Genomic DNA, 26475 nt, shown 5'->3' with positions numbered 1-26475 from the left:
GCAAAAGACGTCATCACCCGGGGTTCGAACCAGGGATGCAAAAGAGAGTCTCGATCATCAGCTCGTACAGTGCGCCAAGCCATCGCGCCACTGTTTGGACTGAGATATTAGGTGGATTAACTAATACTTACAGCTCCCCGTGTAGGCACTTGCTGTAAAAGATCGGCAAAAGACGTCATCACCCGGGGTTCGAACCAGGGATGCAAAAGAGAGTCTCGATCATCAGCTCGTACAGTGCGCCAAGCCATCGCGCCACTGTTTGGACTGAGATATTAGGTGGATTAACTAATACTTACAGCTCCCCGTGTAGGCACTTGCTGTAAAAGATCGGCAAAAGACGTCATCACCCGGGGTTCGAACCAGGGATGCAAAAGAGAGTCTCGATCATCAGCTCGTACAGTGCGCCAAGCCATCGCGCCACTGTTTGGACTGAGATATTAGGTGGATTAACTAATACTTACAGCTCCCCGTGTAGGCACTTGCTGTAAAAGATCGGCAAAAGACGTCATCACCCGGGGTTCGAACCAGGGATGCAAAAGAGAGTCTCGATCATCAGCTCGTACAGTGCGCCAAGCCATCGCGCCACTGTTTGGACTGAGATATTAGGTGGATTAACTAATACTTACAGCTCCCCGTGTAGGCACTTGCTGTAAAAGATCGGCAAAAGACGTCATCACCCGGGGTTCGAACCAGGGATGCAAAAGAGAGTCTCGATCATCAGCTCGTACAGTGCGCCAAGCCATCGCGCCACTGTTTGGACTGAGATATTAGGTGGATTAACTAATACTTACAGCTCCCCGTGTAGGCACTTGCTGTAAAAGATCGGCAAAAGACGTCATCACCCGGGGTTCGAACCAGGGATGCAAAAGAGAGTCTCGATCATCAGCTCGTACAGTGCGCCAAGCCATCGCGCCACTGTTTGGACTGAGATATTAGGTGGATTAACTAATACTTACAGCTCCCCGTGTAGGCACTTGCTGTAAAAGATCGGCAAAAGACGTCATCACCCGGGGTTCGAACCAGGGATGCAAAAGAGAGTCTCGATCATCAGCTCGTACAGTGCGCCAAGCCATCGCGCCACTGTTTGGACTGAGATATTAGGTGGATTAACTAATACTTACAGCTCCCCGTGTAGGCACTTGCTGTAAAAGATCGGCAAAAGACGTCATCACCCGGGGTTCGAACCAGGGATGCAAAAGAGAGTCTCGATCATCAGCTCGTACAGTGCGCCAAGCCATCGCGCCACTGTTTGGACTGAGATATTAGGTGGATTAACTAATACTTACAGCTCCCCGTGTAGGCACTTGCTGTAAAAGATCGGCAAAAGACGTCATCACCCGGGGTTCGAACCAGGGATGCAAAAGAGAGTCTCGATCATCAGCTCGTACAGTGCGCCAAGCCATCGCGCCACTGTTTGGACTGAGATATTAGGTGGATTAACTAATACTTACAGCTCCCCGTGTAGGCACTTGCTGTAAAAGATCGGCAAAAGACGTCATCACCCGGGGTTCGAACCAGGGATGCAAAAGAGAGTCTCGATCATCAGCTCGTACAGTGCGCCAAGCCATCGCGCCACTGTTTGGACTGAGATATTAGGTGGATTAACTAATACTTACAGCTCCCCGTGTAGGCACTTGCTGTAAAAGATCGGCAAAAGACGTCATCACCCGGGGTTCGAACCAGGGATGCAAAAGAGAGTCTCGATCATCAGCTCGTACAGTGCGCCAAGCCATCGCGCCACTGTTTGGACTGAGATATTAGGTGGATTAACTAATACTTACAGCTCCCCGTGTAGGCACTTGCTGTAAAAGATCGGCAAAAGACGTCATCACCCGGGGTTCGAACCAGGGATGCAAAAGAGAGTCTCGATCATCAGCTCGTACAGTGCGCCAAGCCATCGCGCCACTGTTTGGACTGAGATATTAGGTGGATTAACTAATACTTACAGCTCCCCGTGTAGGCACTTGCTGTAAAAGATCGGCAAAAGACGTCATCACCCGGGGTTCGAACCAGGGATGCAAAAGAGAGTCTCGATCATCAGCTCGTACAGTGCGCCAAGCCATCGCGCCACTGTTTGGACTGAGATATTAGGTGGATTAACTAATACTTACAGCTCCCCGTGTAGGCACTTGCTGTAAAAGATCGGCAAAAGACGTCATCACCCGGGGTTCGAACCAGGGATGCAAAAGAGAGTCTCGATCATCAGCTCGTACAGTGCGCCAAGCCATCGCGCCACTGTTTGGACTGAGATATTAGGTGGATTAACTAATACTTACAGCTCCCCGTGTAGGCACTTGCTGTAAAAGATCGGCAAAAGACGTCATCACCCGGGGTTCGAACCAGGGATGCAAAAGAGAGTCTCGATCATCAGCTCGTACAGTGCGCCAAGCCATCGCGCCACTGTTTGGACTGAGATATTAGGTGGATTAACTAATACTTACAGCTCCCCGTGTAGGCACTTGCTGTAAAAGATCGGCAAAAGACGTCATCACCCGGGGTTCGAACCAGGGATGCAAAAGAGAGTCTCGATCATCAGCTCGTACAGTGCGCCAAGCCATCGCGCCACTGTTTGGACTGAGATATTAGGTGGATTAACTAATACTTACAGCTCCCCGTGTAGGCACTTGCTGTAAAAGATCGGCAAAAGACGTCATCACCCGGGGTTCGAACCAGGGATGCAAAAGAGAGTCTCGATCATCAGCTCGTACAGTGCGCCAAGCCATCGCGCCACTGTTTGGACTGAGATATTAGGTGGATTAACTAATACTTACAGCTCCCCGTGTAGGCACTTGCTGTAAAAGATCGGCAAAAGACGTCATCACCCGGGGTTCGAACCAGGGATGCAAAAGAGAGTCTCGATCATCAGCTCGTACAGTGCGCCAAGCCATCGCGCCACTGTTTGGACTGAGATATTAGGTGGATTAACTAATACTTACAGCTCCCCGTGTAGGCACTTGCTGTAAAAGATCGGCAAAAGACGTCATCACCCGGGGTTCGAACCAGGGATGCAAAAGAGAGTCTCGATCATCAGCTCGTACAGTGCGCCAAGCCATCGCGCCACTGTTTGGACTGAGATATTAGGTGGATTAACTAATACTTACAGCTCCCCGTGTAGGCACTTGCTGTAAAAGATCGGCAAAAGACGTCATCACCCGGGGTTCGAACCAGGGATGCAAAAGAGAGTCTCGATCATCAGCTCGTACAGTGCGCCAAGCCATCGCGCCACTGTTTGGACTGAGATATTAGGTGGATTAACTAATACTTACAGCTCCCCGTGTAGGCACTTGCTGTAAAAGATCGGCAAAAGACGTCATCACCCGGGGTTCGAACCAGGGATGCAAAAGAGAGTCTCGATCATCAGCTCGTACAGTGCGCCAAGCCATCGCGCCACTGTTTGGACTGAGATATTAGGTGGATTAACTAATACTTACAGCTCCCCGTGTAGGCACTTGCTGTAAAAGATCGGCAAAAGACGTCATCACCCGGGGTTCGAACCAGGGATGCAAAAGAGAGTCTCGATCATCAGCTCGTACAGTGCGCCAAGCCATCGCGCCACTGTTTGGACTGAGATATTAGGTGGATTAACTAATACTTACAGCTCCCCGTGTAGGCACTTGCTGTAAAAGATCGGCAAAAGACGTCATCACCCGGGGTTCGAACCAGGGATGCAAAAGAGAGTCTCGATCATCAGCTCGTACAGTGCGCCAAGCCATCGCGCCACTGTTTGGACTGAGATATTAGGTGGATTAACTAATACTTACAGCTCCCCGTGTAGGCACTTGCTGTAAAAGATCGGCAAAAGACGTCATCACCCGGGGTTCGAACCAGGGATGCAAAAGAGAGTCTCGATCATCAGCTCGTACAGTGCGCCAAGCCATCGCGCCACTGTTTGGACTGAGATATTAGGTGGATTAACTAATACTTACAGCTCCCCGTGTAGGCACTTGCTGTAAAAGATCGGCAAAAGACGTCATCACCCGGGGTTCGAACCAGGGATGCAAAAGAGAGTCTCGATCATCAGCTCGTACAGTGCGCCAAGCCATCGCGCCACTGTTTGGACTGAGATATTAGGTGGATTAACTAATACTTACAGCTCCCCGTGTAGGCACTTGCTGTAAAAGATCGGCAAAAGACGTCATCACCCGGGGTTCGAACCAGGGATGCAAAAGAGAGTCTCGATCATCAGCTCGTACAGTGCGCCAAGCCATCGCGCCACTGTTTGGACTGAGATATTAGGTGGATTAACTAATACTTACAGCTCCCCGTGTAGGCACTTGCTGTAAAAGATCGGCAAAAGACGTCATCACCCGGGGTTCGAACCAGGGATGCAAAAGAGAGTCTCGATCATCAGCTCGTACAGTGCGCCAAGCCATCGCGCCACTGTTTGGACTGAGATATTAGGTGGATTAACTAATACTTACAGCTCCCCGTGTAGGCACTTGCTGTAAAAGATCGGCAAAAGACGTCATCACCCGGGGTTCGAACCAGGGATGCAAAAGAGAGTCTCGATCATCAGCTCGTACAGTGCGCCAAGCCATCGCGCCACTGTTTGGACTGAGATATTAGGTGGATTAACTAATACTTACAGCTCCCCGTGTAGGCACTTGCTGTAAAAGATCGGCAAAAGACGTCATCACCCGGGGTTCGAACCAGGGATGCAAAAGAGAGTCTCGATCATCAGCTCGTACAGTGCGCCAAGCCATCGCGCCACTGTTTGGACTGAGATATTAGGTGGATTAACTAATACTTACAGCTCCCCGTGTAGGCACTTGCTGTAAAAGATCGGCAAAAGACGTCATCACCCGGGGTTCGAACCAGGGATGCAAAAGAGAGTCTCGATCATCAGCTCGTACAGTGCGCCAAGCCATCGCGCCACTGTTTGGACTGAGATATTAGGTGGATTAACTAATACTTACAGCTCCCCGTGTAGGCACTTGCTGTAAAAGATCGGCAAAAGACGTCATCACCCGGGGTTCGAACCAGGGATGCAAAAGAGAGTCTCGATCATCAGCTCGTACAGTGCGCCAAGCCATCGCGCCACTGTTTGGACTGAGATATTAGGTGGATTAACTAATACTTACAGCTCCCCGTGTAGGCACTTGCTGTAAAAGATCGGCAAAAGACGTCATCACCCGGGGTTCGAACCAGGGATGCAAAAGAGAGTCTCGATCATCAGCTCGTACAGTGCGCCAAGCCATCGCGCCACTGTTTGGACTGAGATATTAGGTGGATTAACTAATACTTACAGCTCCCCGTGTAGGCACTTGCTGTAAAAGATCGGCAAAAGACGTCATCACCCGGGGTTCGAACCAGGGATGCAAAAGAGAGTCTCGATCATCAGCTCGTACAGTGCGCCAAGCCATCGCGCCACTGTTTGGACTGAGATATTAGGTGGATTAACTAATACTTACAGCTCCCCGTGTAGGCACTTGCTGTAAAAGATCGGCAAAAGACGTCATCACCCGGGGTTCGAACCAGGGATGCAAAAGAGAGTCTCGATCATCAGCTCGTACAGTGCGCCAAGCCATCGCGCCACTGTTTGGACTGAGATATTAGGTGGATTAACTAATACTTACAGCTCCCCGTGTAGGCACTTGCTGTAAAAGATCGGCAAAAGACGTCATCACCCGGGGTTCGAACCAGGGATGCAAAAGAGAGTCTCGATCATCAGCTCGTACAGTGCGCCAAGCCATCGCGCCACTGTTTGGACTGAGATATTAGGTGGATTAACTAATACTTACAGCTCCCCGTGTAGGCACTTGCTGTAAAAGATCGGCAAAAGACGTCATCACCCGGGGTTCGAACCAGGGATGCAAAAGAGAGTCTCGATCATCAGCTCGTACAGTGCGCCAAGCCATCGCGCCACTGTTTGGACTGAGATATTAGGTGGATTAACTAATACTTACAGCTCCCCGTGTAGGCACTTGCTGTAAAAGATCGGCAAAAGACGTCATCACCCGGGGTTCGAACCAGGGATGCAAAAGAGAGTCTCGATCATCAGCTCGTACAGTGCGCCAAGCCATCGCGCCACTGTTTGGACTGAGATATTAGGTGGATTAACTAATACTTACAGCTCCCCGTGTAGGCACTTGCTGTAAAAGATCGGCAAAAGACGTCATCACCCGGGGTTCGAACCAGGGATGCAAAAGAGAGTCTCGATCATCAGCTCGTACAGTGCGCCAAGCCATCGCGCCACTGTTTGGACTGAGATATTAGGTGGATTAACTAATACTTACAGCTCCCCGTGTAGGCACTTGCTGTAAAAGATCGGCAAAAGACGTCATCACCCGGGGTTCGAACCAGGGATGCAAAAGAGAGTCTCGATCATCAGCTCGTACAGTGCGCCAAGCCATCGCGCCACTGTTTGGACTGAGATATTAGGTGGATTAACTAATACTTACAGCTCCCCGTGTAGGCACTTGCTGTAAAAGATCGGCAAAAGACGTCATCACCCGGGGTTCGAACCAGGGATGCAAAAGAGAGTCTCGATCATCAGCTCGTACAGTGCGCCAAGCCATCGCGCCACTGTTTGGACTGAGATATTAGGTGGATTAACTAATACTTACAGCTCCCCGTGTAGGCACTTGCTGTAAAAGATCGGCAAAAGACGTCATCACCCGGGGTTCGAACCAGGGATGCAAAAGAGAGTCTCGATCATCAGCTCGTACAGTGCGCCAAGCCATCGCGCCACTGTTTGGACTGAGATATTAGGTGGATTAACTAATACTTACAGCTCCCCGTGTAGGCACTTGCTGTAAAAGATCGGCAAAAGACGTCATCACCCGGGGTTCGAACCAGGGATGCAAAAGAGAGTCTCGATCATCAGCTCGTACAGTGCGCCAAGCCATCGCGCCACTGTTTGGACTGAGATATTAGGTGGATTAACTAATACTTACAGCTCCCCGTGTAGGCACTTGCTGTAAAAGATCGGCAAAAGACGTCATCACCCGGGGTTCGAACCAGGGATGCAAAAGAGAGTCTCGATCATCAGCTCGTACAGTGCGCCAAGCCATCGCGCCACTGTTTGGACTGAGATATTAGGTGGATTAACTAATACTTACAGCTCCCCGTGTAGGCACTTGCTGTAAAAGATCGGCAAAAGACGTCATCACCCGGGGTTCGAACCAGGGATGCAAAAGAGAGTCTCGATCATCAGCTCGTACAGTGCGCCAAGCCATCGCGCCACTGTTTGGACTGAGATATTAGGTGGATTAACTAATACTTACAGCTCCCCGTGTAGGCACTTGCTGTAAAAGATCGGCAAAAGACGTCATCACCCGGGGTTCGAACCAGGGATGCAAAAGAGAGTCTCGATCATCAGCTCGTACAGTGCGCCAAGCCATCGCGCCACTGTTTGGACTGAGATATTAGGTGGATTAACTAATACTTACAGCTCCCCGTGTAGGCACTTGCTGTAAAAGATCGGCAAAAGACGTCATCACCCGGGGTTCGAACCAGGGATGCAAAAGAGAGTCTCGATCATCAGCTCGTACAGTGCGCCAAGCCATCGCGCCACTGTTTGGACTGAGATATTAGGTGGATTAACTAATACTTACAGCTCCCCGTGTAGGCACTTGCTGTAAAAGATCGGCAAAAGACGTCATCACCCGGGGTTCGAACCAGGGATGCAAAAGAGAGTCTCGATCATCAGCTCGTACAGTGCGCCAAGCCATCGCGCCACTGTTTGGACTGAGATATTAGGTGGATTAACTAATACTTACAGCTCCCCGTGTAGGCACTTGCTGTAAAAGATCGGCAAAAGACGTCATCACCCGGGGTTCGAACCAGGGATGCAAAAGAGAGTCTCGATCATCAGCTCGTACAGTGCGCCAAGCCATCGCGCCACTGTTTGGACTGAGATATTAGGTGGATTAACTAATACTTACAGCTCCCCGTGTAGGCACTTGCTGTAAAAGATCGGCAAAAGACGTCATCACCCGGGGTTCGAACCAGGGATGCAAAAGAGAGTCTCGATCATCAGCTCGTACAGTGCGCCAAGCCATCGCGCCACTGTTTGGACTGAGATATTAGGTGGATTAACTAATACTTACAGCTCCCCGTGTAGGCACTTGCTGTAAAAGATCGGCAAAAGACGTCATCACCCGGGGTTCGAACCAGGGATGCAAAAGAGAGTCTCGATCATCAGCTCGTACAGTGCGCCAAGCCATCGCGCCACTGTTTGGACTGAGATATTAGGTGGATTAACTAATACTTACAGCTCCCCGTGTAGGCACTTGCTGTAAAAGATCGGCAAAAGACGTCATCACCCGGGGTTCGAACCAGGGATGCAAAAGAGAGTCTCGATCATCAGCTCGTACAGTGCGCCAAGCCATCGCGCCACTGTTTGGACTGAGATATTAGGTGGATTAACTAATACTTACAGCTCCCCGTGTAGGCACTAGCTGTAAAAGTTCGGCAAAAGACGTCATCACCCGGGGTTCGAACCAGGGATGCAAAAGAGAGTCTCGATCATCAGCTCGTACAGTGCGCCAAGCCATCGCGCCACTGTTTGGACTGAGATATTAGGTGGATTAACTAATACTTACAGCTCCCCGTGTAGGCACTTGCTGTAAAAGATCGGCAAAAGACGTCATCACCCGGGGTTCGAACCAGGGATGCAAAAGAGAGTCTCGATCATCAGCTCGTACAGTGCGCCAAGCCATCGCGCCACTGTTTGGACTGAGATATTAGGTGGATTAACTAATACTTACAGCTCCCCGTGTAGGCACTTGCTGTAAAAGATCGGCAAAAGACGTCATCACCCGGGGTTCGAACCAGGGATGCAAAAGAGAGTCTCGATCATCAGCTCGTACAGTGCGCCAAGCCATCGCGCCACTGTTTGGACTGAGATATTAGGTGGATTAACTAATACTTACAGCTCCCCGTGTAGGCACTTGCTGTAAAAGATCGGCAAAAGACGTCATCACCCGGGGTTCGAACCAGGGATGCAAAAGAGAGTCTCGATCATCAGCTCGTACAGTGCGCCAAGCCATCGCGCCACTGTTTGGACTGAGATATTAGGTGGATTAACTAATACTTACAGCTCCCCGTGTAGGCACTTGCTGTAAAAGATCGGCAAAAGACGTCATCACCCGGGGTTCGAACCAGGGATGCAAAAGAGAGTCTCGATCATCAGCTCGTACAGTGCGCCAAGCCATCGCGCCACTGTTTGGACTGAGATATTAGGTGGATTAACTAATACTTACAGCTCCCCGTGTAGGCACTTGCTGTAAAAGATCGGCAAAAGACGTCATCACCCGGGGTTCGAACCAGGGATGCAAAAGAGAGTCTCGATCATCAGCTCGTACAGTGCGCCAAGCCATCGCGCCACTGTTTGGACTGAGATATTAGGTGGATTAACTAATACTTACAGCTCCCCGTGTAGGCACTTGCTGTAAAAGATCGGCAAAAGACGTCATCACCCGGGGTTCGAACCAGGGATGCAAAAGAGAGTCTCGATCATCAGCTCGTACAGTGCGCCAAGCCATCGCGCCACTGTTTGGACTGAGATATTAGGTGGATTAACTAATACTTACAGCTCCCCGTGTAGGCACTTGCTGTAAAAGATCGGCAAAAGACGTCATCACCCGGGGTTCGAACCAGGGATGCAAAAGAGAGTCTCGATCATCAGCTCGTACAGTGCGCCAAGCCATCGCGCCACTGTTTGGACTGAGATATTAGGTGGATTAACTAATACTTACAGCTCCCCGTGTAGGCACTTGCTGTAAAAGATCGGCAAAAGACGTCATCACCCGGGGTTCGAACCAGGGATGCAAAAGAGAGTCTCGATCATCAGCTCGTACAGTGCGCCAAGCCATCGCGCCACTGTTTGGACTGAGATATTAGGTGGATTAACTAATACTTACAGCTCCCCGTGTAGGCACTTGCTGTAAAAGATCGGCAAAAGACGTCATCACCCGGGGTTCGAACCAGGGATGCAAAAGAGAGTCTCGATCATCAGCTCGTACAGTGCGCCAAGCCATCGCGCCACTGTTTGGACTGAGATATTAGGTGGATTAACTAATACTTACAGCTCCCCGTGTAGGCACTTGCTGTAAAAGATCGGCAAAAGACGTCATCACCCGGGGTTCGAACCAGGGATGCAAAAGAGAGTCTCGATCATCAGCTCGTACAGTGCGCCAAGCCATCGCGCCACTGTTTGGACTGAGATATTAGGTGGATTAACTAATACTTACAGCTCCCCGTGTAGGCACTTGCTGTAAAAGATCGGCAAAAGACGTCATCACCCGGGGTTCGAACCAGGGATGCAAAAGAGAGTCTCGATCATCAGCTCGTACAGTGCGCCAAGCCATCGCGCCACTGTTTGGACTGAGATATTAGGTGGATTAACTAATACTTACAGCTCCCCGTGTAGGCACTTGCTGTAAAAGATCGGCAAAAGACGTCATCACCCGGGGTTCGAACCAGGGATGCAAAAGAGAGTCTCGATCATCAGCTCGTACAGTGCGCCAAGCCATCGCGCCACTGTTTGGACTGAGATATTAGGTGGATTAACTAATACTTACAGCTCCCCGTGTAGGCACTTGCTGTAAAAGATCGGCAAAAGACGTCATCACCCGGGGTTCGAACCAGGGATGCAAAAGAGAGTCTCGATCATCAGCTCGTACAGTGCGCCAAGCCATCGCGCCACTGTTTGGACTGAGATATTAGGTGGATTAACTAATACTTACAGCTCCCCGTGTAGGCACTTGCTGTAAAAGATCGGCAAAAGACGTCATCACCCGGGTTCGAACCAGGGATGCAAAAGAGAGTCTCGATCATCAGCTCGTACAGTGCGCCAAGCCATCGCGCCACTGTTTGGACTGAGATATTAGGTGGATTAACTAATACTTACTGCTCCCCGTGTAGGCACTTGCTGTAAAAGATCGGCAAAAGACGTCATCACCCGGGGTTCGAACCAGGGATGCAAAAGAGAGTCTCGATCATCAGCTCGTACAGTGCGCCAAGCCATCGCGCCACTGTTTGGACTGAGATATTAGGTGGATTAACTAATACTTACAGCTCCCCGTGTAGGCACTTGCTGTAAAAGATCGGCAAAAGACGTCATCACCCGGGGTTCGAACCAGGGATGCAAAAGAGAGTCTCGATCATCAGCTCGTACAGTGCGCCAAGCCATCGCGCCACTGTTGGACTGAGATATTAGGTGGATTAACTAATACTTACAGCTCCCCCGTGTAGGCACTTGCTGTAAAAGATCGGCAAAAGACGTCATCACCCGGGGTTCGAACCAGGGATGCAAAAGAGAGTCTCGATCATCAGCTCGTACAGTGCGCCAAGCCATCGCGCCACTGTTTGGACTGAGATATTAGGTGGATTAAACTAATACTTACAGCTCCCCGTGTAGGCACTTGCTGTAAAAGATCGGCAAAAGACGTCATCACCCGGGGTTCGAACCAGGGATGCAAAAGAGAGTCTCGATCATCAGCTCGTACAGTGCGCCAAGCCATCGCGCCACTGTTTGGACTGAGATATTAGGTGGATTAACTAATACTTACAGCTCCCGTGTAGGCACTTGCTGTAAAAGATCGGCAAAAGACGTCATCACCCGGGTTCGAACCCAGGGATGCAAAAGAGAGTCTCGATCATCAGCTCGTACAGTGCGCCAAGCCATCGCGCCACTGTTTGGACTGAGATATTAGGTGGATTAACTAATACTTACAGCTCCCCGTGTAGGCACTTGCTGTAAAAGATCGGCAAAAGACGTCATCACCCGGGTTCGAACCAGGGATGCAAAGAGAGTCTCGATCATCAGCTCGTACAGTGCGCCAAGCCATCGCGCCACTGTTTGGACTGAGATATTAGGTGGATTAACTAATACTTACAGCTCCCCGTGTAGGCACTTGCTGTAAAAGATCGGCAAAAGACGTCATCACCCGGGGTTCGAACCAGGGATGCAAAAGAGAGTCTCGATCATCAGCTCGTACAGTGCGCCAAGCCATCGCGCCACTGTTTGGACTGAGATATTAGGTGGATTAACTAATACTTACAGCTCCCCGTGTAGGCACTTGCTGTAAAAGATCGGCAAAAGACGTCATCACCCGGGGTTCGAACCAGGGATGCAAAAGAGAGTCTCGATCATCAGCTCGTACAGTGCGCCAAGCCATCGCGCCACTGTTTGGACTGAGATATTAGGTGGATTAACTAATACTTACAGCTCCCCGTGTAGGCACTTGCTGTAAAAGATCGGCAAAAGACGTCATCACCCGGGGTTCGAACCAGGGATGCAAAAGAGAGTCTCGATCATCAGCTCGTACAGTGCGCCAAGCCATCGCGCCACTGTTTGGACTGAGATATTAGGTGGATTAACTAATACTTACAGCTCCCCGTGTAGGCACTTGCTGTAAAAGATCGGCAAAAGACGTCATCACCCGGGGTTCGAACCAGGGATGCAAAAGAGAGTCTCGATCATCAGCTCGTACAGTGCGCCAAGCCATCGCGCCACTGTTTGGACTGAGATATTAGGTGGATTAACTAATACTTACAGCTCCCCGTGTAGGCACTTGCTGTAAAAGATCGGCAAAAGACGTCATCACCCGGGGTTCGAACCAGGGATGCAAAAGAGAGTCTCGATCATCAGCTCGTACAGTGCGCCAAGCCATCGCGCCACTGTTTGGACTGAGATATTAGGTGGATTAACTAATACTTACAGCTCCCCGTGTAGGCACTTGCTGTAAAAGATCGGCAAAAGACGTCATCACCCGGGGTTCGAACCAGGGATGCAAAAGAGAGTCTCGATCATCAGCTCGTACAGTGCGCCAAGCCATCGCGCCACTGTTTGGACTGAGATATTAGGTGGATTAACTAATACTTACAGCTCCCCGTGTAGGCACTTGCTGTAAAAGATCGGCAAAAGACGTCATCACCCGGGGTTCGAACCAGGGATGCAAAAGAGAGTCTCGATCATCAGCTCGTACAGTGCGCCAAGCCATCGCGCCACTGTTTGGACTGAGATATTAGGTGGATTAACTAATACTTACAGCTCCCCGTGTAGGCACTTGCTGTAAAAGATCGGCAAAAGACGTCATCACCCGGGGTTCGAACCAGGGATGCAAAAGAGAGTCTCGATCATCAGCTCGTACAGTGCGCCAAGCCATCGCGCCACTGTTTGGACTGAGATATTAGGTGGATTAACTAATACTTACAGCTCCCCGTGTAGGCACTTGCTGTAAAAGATCGGCAAAAGACGTCATCACCCGGGGTTCGAACCAGGGATGCAAAAGAGAGTCTCGATCATCAGCTCGTACAGTGCGCCAAGCCATCGCGCCACTGTTTGGACTGAGATATTAGGTGGATTAACTAATACTTACAGCTCCCCGTGTAGGCACTTGCTGTAAAAGATCGGCAAAAGACGTCATCACCCGGGGTTCGAACCAGGGATGCAAAAGAGAGTCTCGATCATCAGCTCGTACAGTGCGCCAAGCCATCGCGCCACTGTTTGGACTGAGATATTAGGTGGATTAACTAATACTTACAGCTCCCCGTGTAGGCACTTGCTGTAAAAGATCGGCAAAAGACGTCATCACCCGGGGTTCGAACCAGGGATGCAAAAGAGAGTCTCGATCATCAGCTCGTACAGTGCGCCAAGCCATCGCGCCACTGTTTGGACTGAGATATTAGGTGGATTAACTAATACTTACAGCTCCCCGTGTAGGCACTTGCTGTAAAAGATCGGCAAAAGACGTCATCACCCGGGGTTCGAACCAGGGATGCAAAAGAGAGTCTCGATCATCAGCTCGTACAGTGCGCCAAGCCATCGCGCCACTGTTTGGACTGAGATATTAGGTGGATTAACTAATACTTACAGCTCCCCGTGTAGGCACTTGCTGTAAAAGATCGGCAAAAGACGTCATCACCCGGGGTTCGAACCAGGGATGCAAAAGAGAGTCTCGATCATCAGCTCGTACAGTGCGCCAAGCCATCGCGCCACTGTTTGGACTGAGATATTAGGTGGATTAACTAATACTTACAGCTCCCCGTGTAGGCACTTGCTGTAAAAGATCGGCAAAAGACGTCATCACCCGGGGTTCGAACCAGGGATGCAAAAGAGAGTCTCGATCATCAGCTCGTACAGTGCGCCAAGCCATCGCGCCACTGTTTGGACTGAGATATTAGGTGGATTAACTAATACTTACAGCTCCCCGTGTAGGCACTTGCTGTAAAAGATCGGCAAAAGACGTCATCACCCGGGGTTCGAACCAGGGATGCAAAAGAGAGTCTCGATCATCAGCTCGTACAGTGCGCCAAGCCATCGCGCCACTGTTTGGACTGAGATATTAGGTGGATTAACTAATACTTACAGCTCCCCGTGTAGGCACTTGCTGTAAAAGATCGGCAAAAGACGTCATCACCCGGGGTTCGAACCAGGGATGCAAAAGAGAGTCTCGATCATCAGCTCGTACAGTGCGCCAAGCCATCGCGCCACTGTTTGGACTGAGATATTAGGTGGATTAACTAATACTTACAGCTCCCCGTGTAGGCACTTGCTGTAAAAGATCGGCAAAAGACGTCATCACCCGGGGTTCGAACCAGGGATGCAAAAGAGAGTCTCGATCATCAGCTCGTACAGTGCGCCAAGCCATCGCGCCACTGTTTGGACTGAGATATTAGGTGGATTAACTAATACTTACAGCTCCCCGTGTAGGCACTTGCTGTAAAAGATCGGCAAAAGACGTCATCACCCGGGGTTCGAACCAGGGATGCAAAAGAGAGTCTCGATCATCAGCTCGTACAGTGCGCCAAGCCATCGCGCCACTGTTTGGACTGAGATATTAGGTGGATTAACTAATACTTACAGCTCCCCGTGTAGGCACTTGCTGTAAAAGATCGGCAAAAGACGTCATCACCCGGGGTTCGAACCAGGGATGCAAAAGAGAGTCTCGATCATCAGCTCGTACAGTGCGCCAAGCCATCGCGCCACTGTTTGGACTGAGATATTAGGTGGATTAACTAATACTTACAGCTCCCCGTGTAGGCACTTGCTGTAAAAGATCGGCAAAAGACGTCATCACCCGGGGTTCGAACCAGGGATGCAAAAGAGAGTCTCGATCATCAGCTCGTACAGTGCGCCAAGCCATCGCGCCACTGTTTGGACTGAGATATTAGGTGGATTAACTAATACTTACAGCTCCCCGTGTAGGCACTTGCTGTAAAAGATCGGCAAAAGACGTCATCACCCGGGGTTCGAACCAGGGATGCAAAAGAGAGTCTCGATCATCAGCTCGTACAGTGCGCCAAGCCATCGCGCCACTGTTTGGACTGAGATATTAGGTGGATTAACTAATACTTACAGCTCCCCGTGTAGGCACTTGCTGTAAAAGATCGGCAAAAGACGTCATCACCCGGGGTTCGAACCAGGGATGCAAAAGAGAGTCTCGATCATCAGCTCGTACAGTGCGCCAAGCCATCGCGCCACTGTTTGGACTGAGATATTAGGTGGATTAACTAATACTTACAGCTCCCCGTGTAGGCACTTGCTGTAAAAGATCGGCAAAAGACGTCATCACCCGGGGTTCGAACCAGGGATGCAAAAGAGAGTCTCGATCATCAGCTCGTACAGTGCGCCAAGCCATCGCGCCACTGTTTGGACTGAGATATTAGGTGGATTAACTAATACTTACAGCTCCCCGTGTAGGCACTTGCTGTAAAAGATCGGCAAAAGACGTCATCACCCGGGGTTCGAACCAGGGATGCAAAAGAGAGTCTCGATCATCAGCTCGTACAGTGCGCCAAGCCATCGCGCCACTGTTTGGACTGAGATATTAGGTGGATTAACTAATACTTACAGCTCCCCGTGTAGGCACTTGCTGTAAAAGATCGGCAAAAGACGTCATCACCCGGGGTTCGAACCAGGGATGCAAAAGAGAGTCTCGATCATCAGCTCGTACAGTGCGCCAAGCCATCGCGCCACTGTTTGGACTGAGATATTAGGTGGATTAACTAATACTTACAGCTCCCCGTGTAGGCACTTGCTGTAAAAGATCGGCAAAAGACGTCATCACCCGGGGTTCGAACCAGGGATGCAAAAGAGAGTCTCGATCATCAGCTCGTACAGTGCGCCAAGCCATCGCGCCACTGTTTGGACTGAGATATTAGGTGGATTAACTAATACTTACAGCTCCCCGTGTAGGCACTTGCTGTAAAAGATCGGCAAAAGACGTCATCACCCGGGGTTCGAACCAGGGATGCAAAAGAGAGTCTCGATCATCAGCTCGTACAGTGCGCCAAGCCATCGCGCCACTGTTTGGACTGAGATATTAGGTGGATTAACTAATACTTACAGCTCCCCGTGTAGGCACTTGCTGTAAAAGATCGGCAAAAGACGTCATCACCCGGGGTTCGAACCAGGGATGCAAAAGAGAGTCTCGATCATCAGCTCGTACAGTGCGCCAAGCCATCGCGCCACTGTTTGGACTGAGATATTAGGTGGATTAACTAATACTTACAGCTCCCCGTGTAGGCACTTGCTGTAAAAGATCGGCAAAAGACGTCATCACCCGGGGTTCGAACCAGGGATGCAAAAGAGAGTCTCGATCATCAGCTCGTACAGTGCGCCAAGCCATCGCGCCACTGTTTGGACTGAGATATTAGGTGGATTAACTAATACTTACAGCTCCCCGTGTAGGCACTTGCTGTAAAAGATCGGCAAAAGACGTCATCACCCGGGGTTCGAACCAGGGATGCAAAAGAGAGTCTCGATCATCAGCTCGTACAGTGCGCCAAGCCATCGCGCCACTGTTTGGACTGAGATATTAGGTGGATTAACTAATACTTACAGCTCCCCGTGTAGGCACTTGCTGTAAAAGATCGGCAAAAGACGTCATCACCCGGGGTTCGAACCAGGGATGCAAAAGAGAGTCTCGATCATCAGCTCGTACAGTGCGCCAAGCCATCGCGCCACTGTTTGGACTGAGATATTAGGTGGATTAACTAATACTTACAGCTCCCCGTGTAGGCACTTGCTGTAAAAGATCGGCAAAAGACGTCATCACCCGGGGTTCGAACCAGGGATGCAAAAGAGAGTCTCGATCATCAGCTCGTACAGTGCGCCAAGCCATCGCGCCACTGTTTGGACTGAGATATTAGGTGGATTAACTAATACTTACAGCTCCCCGTGTAGGCACTTGCTGTAAAAGATCGGCAAAAGACGTCATCACCCGGGGTTCGAACCAGGGATGCAAAAGAGAGTCTCGATCATCAGCTCGTACAGTGCGCCAAGCCATCGCGCCACTGTTTGGACTGAGATATTAGGTGGATTAACTAATACTTACAGCTCCCCGTGTAGGCACTTGCTGTAAAAGATCGGCAAAAGACGTCATCACCCGGGGTTCGAACCAGGGATGCAAAAGAGAGTCTCGATCATCAGCTCGTACAGTGCGCCAAGCCATCGCGCCACTGTTTGGACTGAGATATTAGGTGGATTAACTAATACTTACAGCTCCCCGTGTAGGCACTTGCTGTAAAAGATCGGCAAAAGACGTCATCACCCGGGGTTCGAACCAGGGATGCAAAAGAGAGTCTCGATCATCAGCTCGTACAGTGCGCCAAGCCATCGCGCCACTGTTTGGACTGAGATATTAGGTGGATTAACTAATACTTACAGCTCCCCGTGTAGGCACTTGCTGTAAAAGATCGGCAAAAGACGTCATCACCCGGGGTTCGAACCAGGGATGCAAAAGAGAGTCTCGATCATCAGCTCGTACAGTGCGCCAAGCCATCGCGCCACTGTTTGGACTGAGATATTAGGTGGATTAACTAATACTTACAGCTCCCCGTGTAGGCACTTGCTGTAAAAGATCGGCAAAAGACGTCATCACCCGGGGTTCGAACCAGGGATGCAAAAGAGAGTCTCGATCATCAGCTCGTACAGTGCGCCAAGCCATCGCGCCACTGTTTGGACTGAGATATTAGGTGGATTAACTAATACTTACAGCTCCCCGTGTAGGCACTTGCTGTAAAAGATCGGCAAAAGACGTCATCACCCGGGGTTCGAACCAGGGATGCAAAAGAGAGTCTCGATCATCAGCTCGTACAGTGCGCCAAGCCATCGCGCCACTGTTTGGACTGAGATATTAGGTGGATTAACTAATACTTACAGCTCCCCGTGTAGGCACTTGCTGTAAAAGATCGGCAAAAGACGTCATCACCCGGGGTTCGAACCAGGGATGCAAAAGAGAGTCTCGATCATCAGCTCGTACAGTGCGCCAAGCCATCGCGCCACTGTTTGGACTGAGATATTAGGTGGATTAACTAATACTTACAGCTCCCCGTGTAGGCACTTGCTGTAAAAGATCGGCAAAAGACGTCATCACCCGGGGTTCGAACCAGGGATGCAAAAGAGAGTCTCGATCATCAGCTCGTACAGTGCGCCAAGCCATCGCGCCACTGTTTGGACTGAGATATTAGGTGGATTAACTAATACTTACAGCTCCCCGTGTAGGCACTTGCTGTAAAAGATCGGCAAAAGACGTCATCACCCGGGGTTCGAACCAGGGATGCAAAAGAGAGTCTCGATCATCAGCTCGTACAGTGCGCCAAGCCATCGCGCCACTGTTTGGACTGAGATATTAGGTGGATTAACTAATACTTACAGCTCCCCGTGTAGGCACTTGCTGTAAAAGATCGGCAAAAGACGTCATCACCCGGGGTTCGAACCAGGGATGCAAAAGAGAGTCTCGATCATCAGCTCGTACAGTGCGCCAAGCCATCGCGCCACTGTTTGGACTGAGATATTAGGTGGATTAACTAATACTTACAGCTCCCCGTGTAGGCACTTGCTGTAAAAGATCGGCAAAAGACGTCATCACCCGGGGTTCGAACCAGGGATGCAAAAGAGAGTCTCGATCATCAGCTCGTACAGTGCGCCAAGCCATCGCGCCACTGTTTGGACTGAGATATTAGGTGGATTAACTAATACTTACAGCTCCCCGTGTAGGCACTTGCTGTAAAAGATCGGCAAAAGACGTCATCACCCGGGGTTCGAACCAGGGATGCAAAAGAGAGTCTCGATCATCAGCTCGTACAGTGCGCCAAGCCATCGCGCCACTGTTTGGACTGAGATATTAGGTGGATTAACTAATACTTACAGCTCCCCGTGTAGGCACTTGCTGTAAAAGATCGGCAAAAGACGTCATCACCCGGGGTTCGAACCAGGGATGCAAAAGAGAGTCTCGATCATCAGCTCGTACAGTGCGCCAAGCCATCGCGCCACTGTTTGGACTGAGATATTAGGTGGATTAACTAATACTTACAGCTCCCCGTGTAGGCACTTGCTGTAAAAGATCGGCAAAAGACGTCATCACCCGGGGTTCGAACCAGGGATGCAAAAGAGAGTCTCGATCATCAGCTCGTACAGTGCGCCAAGCCATCGCGCCACTGTTTGGACTGAGATATTAGGTGGATTAACTAATACTTACAGCTCCCCGTGTAGGCACTTGCTGTAAAAGATCGGCAAAAGACGTCATCACCCGGGGTTCGAACCAGGGATGCAAAAGAGAGTCTCGATCATCAGCTCGTACAGTGCGCCAAGCCATCGCGCCACTGTTTGGACTGAGATATTAGGTGGATTAACTAATACTTACAGCTCCCCGTGTAGGCACTTGCTGTAAAAGATCGGCAAAAGACGTCATCACCCGGGGTTCGAACCAGGGATGCAAAAGAGAGTCTCGATCATCAGCTCGTACAGTGCGCCAAGCCATCGCGCCACTGTTTGGACTGAGATATTAGGTGGATTAACTAATACTTACAGCTCCCCGTGTAGGCACTTGCTGTAAAAGATCGGCAAAAGACGTCATCACCCGGGGTTCGAACCAGGGATGCAAAAGAGAGTCTCGATCATCAGCTCGTACAGTGCGCCAAGCCATCGCGCCACTGTTTGGACTGAGATATTAGGTGGATTAACTAATACTTACAGCTCCCCGTGTAGGCACTTGCTGTAAAAGATCGGCAAAAGACGTCATCACCCGGGGTTCGAACCAGGGATGCAAAAGAGAGTCTCGATCATCAGCTCGTACAGTGCGCCAAGCCATCGCGCCACTGTTTGGACTGAGATATTAGGTGGATTAACTAATACTTACAGCTCCCCGTGTAGGCACTTGCTGTAAAAGATCGGCAAAAGACGTCATCACCCGGGGTTCGAACCAGGGATGCAAAAGAGAGTCTCGATCATCAGCTCGTACAGTGCGCCAAGCCATCGCGCCACTGTTTGGACTGAGATATTAGGTGGATTAACTAATACTTACAGCTCCCCGTGTAGGCACTTGCTGTAAAAGATCGGCAAAAGACGTCATCACCCGGGGTTCGAACCAGGGATGCAAAAGAGAGTCTCGATCATCAGCTCGTACAGTGCGCCAAGCCATCGCGCCACTGTTTGGACTGAGATATTAGGTGGATTAACTAATACTTACAGCTCCCCGTGTAGGCACTTGCTGTAAAAGATCGGCAAAAGACGTCATCACCCGGGGTTCGAACCAGGGATGCAAAAGAGAGTCTCGATCATCAGCTCGTACAGTGCGCCAAGCCATCGCGCCACTGTTTGGACTGAGATATTAGGTGGATTAACTAATACTTACAGCTCCCCGTGTAGGCACTTGCTGTAAAAGATCGGCAAAAGACGTCATCACCCGGGGTTCGAACCAGGGATGCAAAAGAGAGTCTCGATCATCAGCTCGTACAGTGCGCCAAGCCATCGCGCCACTGTTTGGACTGAGATATTAGGTGGATTAACTAATACTTACAGCTCCCCGTGTAGGCACTTGCTGTAAAAGATCGGCAAAAGACGTCATCACCCGGGGTTCGAACCAGGGATGCAAAAGAGAGTCTCGATCATCAGCTCGTACAGTGCGCCAAGCCATCGCGCCACTGTTTGGACTGAGATATTAGGTGGATTAACTAATACTTACAGCTCCCCGTGTAGGCACTTGCTGTAAAAGATCGGCAAAAGACGTCATCACCCGGGGTTCGAACCAGGGATGCAAAAGAGAGTCTCGATCATCAGCTCGTACAGTGCGCCAAGCCATCGCGCCACTGTTTGGACTGAGATATTAGGTGGATTAACTAATACTTACAGCTCCCCGTGTAGGCACTTGCTGTAAAAGATCGGCAAAAGACGTCATCACCCGGGGTTCGAACCAGGGATGCAAAAGAGAGTCTCGATCATCAGCTCGTACAGTGCGCCAAGCCATCGCGCCACTGTTTGGACTGAGATATTAGGTGGATTAACTAATACTTACAGCTCCCCGTGTAGGCACTTGCTGTAAAAGATCGGCAAAAGACGTCATCACCCGGGGTTCGAACCAGGGATGCAAAAGAGAGTCTCGATCATCAGCTCGTACAGTGCGCCAAGCCATCGCGCCACTGTTTGGACTGAGATATTAGGTGGATTAACTAATACTTACAGCTCCCCGTGTAGGCACTTGCTGTAAAAGATCGGCAAAAGACGTCATCACCCGGGGTTCGAACCAGGGATGCAAAAGAGAGTCTCGATCATCAGCTCGTACAGTGCGCCAAGCCATCGCGCCACTGTTTGGACTGAGATATTAGGTGGATTAACTAATACTTACAGCTCCCCGTGTAGGCACTTGCTGTAAAAGATCGGCAAAAGACGTCATCACCCGGGGTTCGAACCAGGGATGCAAAAGAGAGTCTCGATCATCAGCTCGTACAGTGCGCCAAGCCATCGCGCCACTGTTTGGACTGAGATATTAGGTGGATTAACTAATACTTACAGCTCCCCGTGTAGGCACTTGCTGTAAAAGATCGGCAAAAGACGTCATCACCCGGGGTTCGAACCAGGGATGCAAAAGAGAGTCTCGATCATCAGCTCGTACAGTGCGCCAAGCCATCGCGCCACTGTTTGGACTGAGATATTAGGTGGATTAACTAATACTTACAGCTCCCCGTGTAGGCACTTGCTGTAAAAGATCGGCAAAAGACGTCATCACCCGGGGTTCGAACCAGGGATGCAAAAGAGAGTCTCGATCATCAGCTCGTACAGTGCGCCAAGCCATCGCGCCACTGTTTGGACTGAGATATTAGGTGGATTAACTAATACTTACAGCTCCCCGTGTAGGCACTTGCTGTAAAAGATCGGCAAAAGACGTCATCACCCGGGGTTCGAACCAGGGATGCAAAAGAGAGTCTCGATCATCAGCTCGTACAGTGCGCCAAGCCATCGCGCCACTGTTTGGACTGAGATATTAGGTGGATTAACTAATACTTACAGCTCCCCGTGTAGGCACTTGCTGTAAAAGATCGGCAAAAGACGTCATCACCCGGGGTTCGAACCAGGGATGCAAAAGAGAGTCTCGATCATCAGCTCGTACAGTGCGCCAAGCCATCGCGCCACTGTTTGGACTGAGATATTAGGTGGATTAACTAATACTTACAGCTCCCCGTGTAGGCACTTGCTGTAAAAGATCGGCAAAAGACGTCATCACCCGGGGTTCGAACCAGGGATGCAAAAGAGAGTCTCGATCATCAGCTCGTACAGTGCGCCAAGCCATCGCGCCACTGTTTGGACTGAGATATTAGGTGGATTAACTAATACTTACAGCTCCCCGTGTAGGCACTTGCTGTAAAAGATCGGCAAAAGACGTCATCACCCGGGGTTCGAACCAGGGATGCAAAAGAGAGTCTCGATCATCAGCTCGTACAGTGCGCCAAGCCATCGCGCCACTGTTTGGACTGAGATATTAGGTGGATTAACTAATACTTACAGCTCCCCGTGTAGGCACTTGCTGTAAAAGATCGGCAAAAGACGTCATCACCCGGGGTTCGAACCAGGGATGCAAAAGAGAGTCTCGATCATCAGCTCGTACAGTGCGCCAAGCCATCGCGCCACTGTTTGGACTGAGATATTAGGTGGATTAACTAATACTTACAGCTCCCCGTGTAGGCACTTGCTGTAAAAGATCGGCAAAAGACGTCATCACCCGGGGTTCGAACCAGGGATGCAAAAGAGAGTCTCGATCATCAGCTCGTACAGTGCGCCAAGCCATCGCGCCACTGTTTGGACTGAGATATTAGGTGGATTAACTAATACTTACAGCTCCCCGTGTAGGCACTTGCTGTAAAAGATCGGCAAAAGACGTCATCACCCGGGGTTCGAACCAGGGATGCAAAAGAGAGTCTCGATCATCAGCTCGTACAGTGCGCCAAGCCATCGCGCCACTGTTTGGACTGAGATATTAGGTGGATTAACTAATACTTACAGCTCCCCGTGTAGGCACTTGCTGTAAAAGATCGGCAAAAGACGTCATCACCCGGGGTTCGAACCAGGGATGCAAAAGAGAGTCTCGATCATCAGCTCGTACAGTGCGCCAAGCCATCGCGCCACTGTTTGGACTGAGATATTAGGTGGATTAACTAATACTTACAGCTCCCCGTGTAGGCACTTGCTGTAAAAGATCGGCAAAAGACGTCATCACCCGGGGTTCGAACCAGGGATGCAAAAGAGAGTCTCGATCATCAGCTCGTACAGTGCGCCAAGCCATCGCGCCACTGTTTGGACTGAGATATTAGGTGGATTAACTAATACTTACAGCTCCCCGTGTAGGCACTTGCTGTAAAAGATCGGCAAAAGACGTCATCACCCGGGGTTCGAACCAGGGATGCAAAAGAGAGTCTCGATCATCAGCTCGTACAGTGCGCCAAGCCATCGCGCCACTGTTTGGACTGAGATATTAGGTGGATTAACTAATACTTACAGCTCCCCGTGTAGGCACTTGCTGTAAAAGATCGGCAAAAGACGTCATCACCCGGGGTTCGAACCAGGGATGCAAAAGAGAGTCTCGATCATCAGCTCGTACAGTGCGCCAAGCCATCGCGCCACTGTTTGGACTGAGATATTAGGTGGATTAACTAATACTTACAGCTCCCCGTGTAGGCACTTGCTGTAAAAGATCGGCAAAAGACGTCATCACCCGGGGTTCGAACCAGGGATGCAAAAGAGAGTCTCGATCATCAGCTCGTACAGTGCGCCAAGCCATCGCGCCACTGTTTGGACTGAGATATTAGGTGGATTAACTAATACTTACAGCTCCCCGTGTAGGCACTTGCTGTAAAAGATCGGCAAAAGACGTCATCACCCGGGGTTCGAACCAGGGATGCAAAAGAGAGTCTCGATCATCAGCTCGTACAGTGCGCCAAGCCATCGCGCCACTGTTTGGACTGAGATATTAGGTGGATTAACTAATACTTACAGCTCCCCGTGTAGGCACTTGCTGTAAAAGATCGGCAAAAGACGTCATCACCCGGGGTTCGAACCAGGGATGCAAAAGAGAGTCTCGATCATCAGCTCGTACAGTGCGCCAAGCCATCGCGCCACTGTTTGGACTGAGATATTAGGTGGATTAACTAATACTTACAGCTCCCCGTGTAGGCACTTGCTGTAAAAGATCGGCAAAAGACGTCATCACCCGGGGTTCGAACCAGGGATGCAAAAGAGAGTCTCGATCATCAGCTCGTACAGTGCGCCAAGCCATCGCGCCACTGTTTGGACTGAGATATTAGGTGGATTAACTAATACTTACAGCTCCCCGTGTAGGCACTTGCTGTAAAAGATCGGCAAAAGACGTCATCACCCGGGGTTCGAACCAGGGATGCAAAAGAGAGTCTCGATCATCAGCTCGTACAGTGCGCCAAGCCATCGCGCCACTGTTTGGACTGAGATATTAGGTGGATTAACTAATACTTACAGCTCCCCGTGTAGGCACTTGCTGTAAAAGATCGGCAAAAGACGTCATCACCCGGGGTTCGAACCAGGGATGCAAAAGAGAGTCTCGATCATCAGCTCGTACAGTGCGCCAAGCCATCGCGCCACTGTTTGGACTGAGATATTAGGTGGATTAACTAATACTTACAGCTCCCCGTGTAGGCACTTGCTGTAAAAGATCGGCAAAAGACGTCATCACCCGGGGTTCGAACCAGGGATGCAAAAGAGAGTCTCGATCATCAGCTCGTACAGTGCGCCAAGCCATCGCGCCACTGTTTGGACTGAGATATTAGGTGGATTAACTAATACTTACAGCTCCCCGTGTAGGCACTTGCTGTAAAAGATCGGCAAAAGACGTCATCACCCGGGGTTCGAACCAGGGATGCAAAAGAGAGTCTCGATCATCAGCTCGTACAGTGCGCCAAGCCATCGCGCCACTGTTTGGACTGAGATATTAGGTGGATTAACTAATACTTACAGCTCCCCGTGTAGGCACTTGCTGTAAAAGATCGGCAAAAGACGTCATCACCCGGGGTTCGAACCAGGGATGCAAAAGAGAGTCTCGATCATCAGCTCGTACAGTGCGCCAAGCCATCGCGCCACTGTTTGGACTGAGATATTAGGTGGATTAACTAATACTTACAGCTCCCCGTGTAGGCACTTGCTGTAAAAGATCGGCAAAAGACGTCATCACCCGGGGTTCGAACCAGGGATGCAAAAGAGAGTCTCGATCATCAGCTCGTACAGTGCGCCAAGCCATCGCGCCACTGTTTGGACTGAGATATTAGGTGGATTAACTAATACTTACAGCTCCCCGTGTAGGCACTTGCTGTAAAAGATCGGCAAAAGACGTCATCACCCGGGGTTCGAACCAGGGATGCAAAAGAGAGTCTCGATCATCAGCTCGTACAGTGCGCCAAGCCATCGCGCCACTGTTTGGACTGAGATATTAGGTGGATTAACTAATACTTACAGCTCCCCGTGTAGGCACTTGCTGTAAAAGATCGGCAAAAGACGTCATCACCCGGGGTTCGAACCAGGGATGCAAAAGAGAGTCTCGATCATCAGCTCGTACAGTGCGCCAAGCCATCGCGCCACTGTTTGGACTGAGATATTAGGTGGATTAACTAATACTTACAGCTCCCCGTGTAGGCACTTGCTGTAAAAGATCGGCAAAAGACGTCATCACCCGGGGTTCGAACCAGTGGATGCAAAAGAGAGTCTCGATCATCAGCTCGTACAGTGCGCCAAGCCATCGCGCCACTGTTTGGACTGAGATATTAGGTGGATTAACTAATACTTACAGCTCCCCGTGTAGGCACTTGCTGTAAAAGATCGCAAAAGACGTCATCACCCGGGGTTCGAACCAGGGATGCAAAAGAGAGTCTCGATCATCAGCTCGTACAGTGCGCCAAGCCATCGCGCCACTGTTTGGACTGAGATATTAGGTGGATTAACTAATACTTACAGCTCCACGTGTAGGCACTTGCTGTAAAAGATCGGCAAAAGACGTCATCACCCGGGGTTCGAACCAGGGATGCAAAAGAGAGTCTCGATCATCAGCTCGTACAGTGCGCCCAAGCCATCGCGACCACTGTTTGGACTGATGATATTTGGTGGATTAACTAATTCCTTACAGGCTCCCGTGTAGGCACTTGCTGTAAAAGATCGGCAAAGACGTCCACACCCGGGTGTTCGAACCAGGGATGCAAAAGAGAGTCTCGATCATCAGCTCGTCAGTGCGC

This window comes from Apostichopus japonicus, chromosome 2 (genome assembly GCF_037975245.1).
Source record: "Apostichopus japonicus isolate 1M-3 chromosome 2, ASM3797524v1, whole genome shotgun sequence".
NCBI classification, from domain to species: domain Eukaryota; kingdom Metazoa; phylum Echinodermata; class Holothuroidea; order Aspidochirotida; family Stichopodidae; genus Apostichopus; species Apostichopus japonicus.
This window is presented reverse-complemented; position numbering follows the sequence as displayed.